Genomic DNA, 6,106 nt, shown 5'->3' with positions numbered 1-6,106 from the left:
TTCTTTTGCATTTCCAGAAACATAGTAAGCACAATAAAGTCTGCATTGCTCGCACTGTACTTATTCTCATCTCCTCAGTGGTAAATCACCACTTGATCCACACTAATAGCGTCCCAAGGAAATGAAAATCCTAACAGAACAGGCACTGAGTCCATTTAGTCTACTTCTCAGATTGTAGCATAGTTTCGTAAGTTACATATGAACTTACATTCAATTTGATAATGGTGATAGCCAATCATCTTTACGTAGGAAAGCTCTTAAAACTGCCTTAAAGTAAGCGGGGCACATTTTTTTTTTTTTTTCAAGGAAGAAAGATGCCAGTTTTATTTAAACACAAAACGTGCATATAAGTTGTCTACTCATTTTCTTCGCTGCGCAGCCTGGCATTGCGGTTAGTGACTCTGATGGCCAGCTGGGCAGCTCTTTCCACGATGGCTTTGCGGTTCTTGGAGGAAACACTGTGAGCGATCTCAGCACAGTAAGGTTTGTTGCACATCAGCAGCCTTTCCAACTCCTTGACGTTGTGGATAAGGAGCTTCCGGAAGCCACTGGGCAGCATGCGCTTTGTTTTCTTGTTGCTCCCATAACCAATGTTAGGCATCAAGATCTGGCCCTTGAACCTTCTACGAACCCTGTTTTCAATACCTCTGGGTTTCCGCCTGTTACGCTTAATTTTGACCTAACGCTCTGACTGGTGCCGGATGAACTTCTTGGTTCTCTTTTTGACGATCTTGGGTTTCACACGGGACCTAAGGGCGGCCAGGATGCCGAGGAGGAGATCGCTGCCACCGCCGCAGGCAGCGCCGAGGAAGAGAGAAGGGGGCAGGGCACGATTTACCATGAGCTACATTGGCAGAATATCCAGCAACTTCTACTTAAAGAGATATTAGTTTATGGATCTTTGGATCCTACATTCAAATGCCCAGCCTGCTACTTGAAATCATTCTGGATATTTAGGTAATCTTACTTTACAACCAACAACTAAAACCGTGGTAAATAAAGTCTCTTGGTATATATAAGAAAATCAAAGTACCTGGCCACCCTCAAGACATGCTAATGTTTTTGTAATGACATAAGTTTCACTTTAAAAAAGGAACAGTCTTGAAGGCATGTGTGGGTATTTATTTATTGTCACAAGTCTGTGTACCTCTTTTTCAGGAAGATGGGAAAATGAGTTTGAAAAACTACTTCGGGTATGTTTTATCAAAGAGGAACTTTTTAGTTTAGCTTTGAGGTTCCCATTAAGGCTACAAGAGAGAATGAGTAAAACCATGTTCTGACTTTGTGACTTTAACCATTACTAATCATCAAAACACGGTGAAAAATGATTTTAAGATCAAAGCAAAACATAGCACTTCAAAGACATATGGAGAGCACAGTGCTGAGAAAGCAGGGTCCTCAAAATGTAACCCCCATTAGAAGGCTGTAGAAAGTCAGTAAACAAGACCTGGATCTGAAATAGACCTCTCTAAGAACATCTCCAGCAATCTACCAAGTTTGTAAGTGTTTCTCATAATTTTTATTACTTTCACAATCATTTTCTGCTCCATTCCACAGATGAAATCCAAGCGTGCTTTGTGAATTGAATAAGCTAGCTGTACTCCTCTAAACAGTCATAAGGTGATCATATAATGTACATTTAAACATGAAAATTTTAAGGCAGAAAGAAGTTGCTATTAATTACACCTTGAAATGGTGTTAATTTGGTAATTCCCAAGCAAATGCAAAAGTATGCTCATCTTACCATGATACTGTTCCAAAACCTCATTTAAGATAAAATATTGTTCCCTTGGTCCTTAATTAGCATCTCTTTCTTTTGAAATCATGCTCATGCGTCAGCCATTTACTTTTATGTGTCTCCCATTGACCAGTCCTAAAAAACACAAATATAAATTGTTTAGTGCCTTTATATTATGAAAACACTTCATATCAACCTCAGGATATACTTTATACTCAACAACAAAAATAATTTGGAAATGTTAACATTCTTACCATATTTTTTAAAACTCCAGATGAAAAAATTAGTGTGTCTCATTTCATTACTTATTCAATAATATTTTGGGGACTTGCCTATGGAGACCATTTTATTCACCATATCTTAATTCTAACATCAATTTCAAAAAAGTGCCCAATAAAGAGCAATAACTAACTGTAAAAATGGCTATAATTTTAGCTATTTTTAACATCATTTAAATATCATAGAGATGCTAAAAAATAAAGACTTTAATCTTACCATTTTAAACATAACTTTTACATATATATTTTTTTCTTTGCTTACAGTTCTATAGGATTTTGCATATCTATTTGTTTTTCAATTCATTAATCTATTCAATTTTCTATAGCAAAATAAGTATATAATTATGAACAAAGTATATATCAAAATTTTATCCAGTTTGAATTTATTTCAATATTGCTACCCAATCTATATAATTATAGTTTTAGAATATGAGAATAAGTTTAGTTTTAAATGCTCCCTAATTTAATTAAACATATTCTTTGTGGCATATTTATAGTAATTCTCATTTTTCACTGTGTTATTACTGAAATAAATATTTTAATATTACATCTTTTTCTGACTCTCTACGTTTTAAAATGCATATACCCAATTGCAAGCTTGCTGGGCCACTTGGTACAAGTGAAAAAAGTAAAATAAACAGTTGTCTTTGAAGAAGGGATATATGAGCCAATAGTGTCCAAGTAAATTTAATTGCATTCTAAGTGACTTAGAAAAACACCTACTTTATATATATTTAACATGCATTCGTGTGGTTTAAAGATATGTAATTCAGTTGTGAAGTCGGAATAATGAAAGATCATCTAATCTAATTACTGAGTATCCTAGGTCAGCTGTCTTTATTATGAACATGATAAGTATCTGATTTAGGAATCCTACAGCTTTAAGGTCTGGCTTGGTTCAGTAGAAATAAATGGATACAGAGCAAAGCCGTAGGTAAAATGGATAAGTTAGCAAATGAAAAGTGACAGTATTACCTGAGCATAAAATATGTAGCACATTTTTAACTACAGTTCAGTATTAAGAAAGACAAACTGTTTATTCCAACTAAAATATAACATTTTAATGTCATGAGTTGGTAAACTTGCCCCCCTTCATATGCAAACAATTTTCTATTGCAATATTTACATGTAAGAAATTTTATCATTATTTTGTTGAAAATCGTGATTTATTATTTTGTTCTGGTCCTGATGCAGAGTTAATTTATATGTAACCTATATTTTAGCCCACAGTGTTTCATTCCCATCCCCAACTTGTCTTCCTGTCTTTCACTTATTCATCCCTAGAGAGGTGCACAAAGGGCTGAAAAAGAACATAGTGAACCTTATTCTGTGACAATTGATTATGAAAAGATTTTGCCTGTAAATCTCCCCTTCATATTTTGAGATAATTCATTTGAACAAAAAGCGAACTATAAAATAGACTTAAATTTGTTCCTAAGTATAATGTTTTGTGGCTACCTTAAAGGATACCATTCACAAAATGATAAATATTGTGTTACTAGTATTACTATTCACATTTTATTCACCAAGAGGAATAAATAAAAATATGGAAAACAGAAGAGATATATTCAAGCTTATAAAAGCACATTGAAGCAGGAGAAACATGGAACAGTATGGTTTAGTCATCTCCATCAAAAATTATTGAAAATATTTAGCAGTACAAAATAGTTTTCTAGATAATAAAACACACACAAAATGTAGTTGATGGAATTGATTTAGGAATATTAGCACAAAAGCCAAATATGTGCTCAAATGTGTTGTCATTAAATCCTGACCTTAGTAAGCGTTTTCATTCTGATCTTCAATCCAAATGCTGTACTGTTGGCTTCATCTTTCCCTGAACAAATACGAATTCTCTTACTCATGAACGGGAAGTTCTTGAAATCATTAACATGTCTTACCTCTGCTTGAATCTCTCTTTAGAAATGCTTCTCTATTTATGAACTCTTTCATTATATACATAATCCACACAAAATTTTCTCAGCATGATTGCCTTGCCTGCAAATCAGGATTCTGACAAAAGTCTACAGCAGCACAAACTAATATTCATCCTGTGTAGAAGGAGGAAGACTTTCTGAGGCAATCATATTAGTTAATATTTGTATTAAGGTTAAATTTTTATTAAACAACTAACATTTTAAGAAAAACGCAATAAGCTAGATGAGATATATTTCTTTAAGTATGTGTTGAAATCCTAAAACTTTTTTCAATAAAGAGAATGAATTCAATTCACAAAATGTCTTTTAAGTCATTATTATATTCAAAATTTTATGCTAGACCTCTTATTACAAAGATGAATACATATATTGTAAAATATCTCACTTCAATGAAATAATGCTTCTTATATTTAAATTATGTGTTTTAAAAATAACCAGATGATGAGGCAATTCTTTGATAAGGAGATTAAGTACTTTTCATACAGAAGATGTGACACAATGTTGAAACTTACACTAATGAGTAAATGAATTTGTTGTGTATGACTAGAAGACAGGTAGAGCCACAGTAATCAAGTAGATTTAACAGTATATAAATGTAGATCCTTCTGCTAGAAGATTACCACTAAGGTAACCCCATTTCCAATAGAATATTGTATATCTATTTACAATATTTCTGCTTTTTTTCTTTTTAAGAGAGACACTGTCTCACACTGTCACACAGGCAGGGGTGCAAAGGTGTGATCATGTCTCACTAGCACCTCCAACTCCTGTGATCCGCTTTTTATCAAATTAAAACATTAATACTCATTATTTTCTCTTATTTTGAAAGAATTATTGTGTTCTTATTTATATTTTTTACATATTTGAACCATCTGCTGACTATACGAATATAATCCCAATTTTACAAGTAGTCAATAAAAGTGATTGAAGTTTCAAAATTTATATATTGAGAAAACATCTAATATTTGGATTGATAAAGATCATTCTGAAATGTAAATTTCAAACTCTCCATCTAATCAATGTTAAGAATTTTTTAGAGCAGTTGCATTTGGTAGCTTTCAACAAAATTTGTAACATCTATTAGAAATAAAAATAATCAGTCGGGCGTGGCAGGTTATGCCTGTAATCTCAGCACTTTGGGAGGTCAAGGCAGGCAGATCATGAGGTCAGAAGCCCAAGACCTGCCTGACCAACTTAGTGAAACCGTTTCTCTACTAAAAATACAAAAAATTAGCAGAGTGTGGTGGCAGGCACCTGTAATCCCAGCTATTCAGGAGGCTGAGGCAGGAATTGCTTGAACCTGGGAGGTGGAGGTTGCAATGAGCTGAGATAGCGCCACTGCATGCCAGCCTGGGCAACAGTGGGAGATTGTCTCAATAAACAAATAAATATTTTAAAGATTTTACTTGGTTCCAAGGCTTAGAAAAAATAGAACCAATACTAGTAATATGAAGTTATGCTTAAATTGTTTTAACACCAGATATAAGCAAATTCAGAGCAATTGTGTTTTAACACGTAGTCACTAAATAACAAGGCAATGAAGTTCATTTATCATTTGCATAAATTAGAGAACATCATAGATCTAAATATATTGTTATTGAAAATAAATCAAGAACTAGAAAAGAATTGAAAAATGGTTAAATTGAATTTAAATTTCGGCAAGGAATTGGACTCAAATCCTCAGAGAAATACCCTTCTTTAAATGTAAAACATAGCCTATAAAAGGCACATTCCCCAGTGACATCATCTTAATTGAAGAGATAGCACTCAAGCCCTCAGAGCTATAGCTTTCAGAGCTCTGCAACAGGCAAGAATGACCTTAAATGAATAGGATTTTTTTCTGTTACTACAGCTGAATGCATCTGAAATAGGGAATTCATGCATTTCACTCCACTATTGAAATCATCATATAAATGAGATAGTGAAATTTTCAGCTTATATATAGCAAGAAGTTATGTCATTTACAATGATGGTATAATTTACATCATGTATATTTTTCCATCTTGATTTACATTTTTCAAAAATATTTTAGTGGTGATAATATTTTAACTCTTTTAAAAAAATAAAAGTCGTTGAAACATCATTTAAAATATGCATTAAAAATAGGATTTGAAATGTCTTAAAATCGCAGTAAAGCCAAAATATCAAAATAC

The 6,106-nt window shown here is 33.1% G+C and overlaps 1 pseudogene; it reads right to left on the bottom strand.

Annotated features, from left to right (window-relative positions):
* Positions 1–355: 355 nt before the first annotated feature.
* On the bottom strand, positions 356–841 carry LOC101031464 (large ribosomal subunit protein eL32-like; annotated as a pseudogene).
* Between the last annotated feature and the right edge of the window lie 5,265 nt (positions 842–6,106).

The sequence above is a fragment of the Saimiri boliviensis genome, chromosome 16, assembly GCF_048565385.1.
Source record: "Saimiri boliviensis isolate mSaiBol1 chromosome 16, mSaiBol1.pri, whole genome shotgun sequence".
NCBI lineage: Eukaryota > Metazoa > Chordata > Mammalia > Primates > Cebidae > Saimiri > Saimiri boliviensis.
Note: the sequence above shows the minus strand (reverse complement) of the source record. Positions and strands in the feature narration are given on the sequence as shown.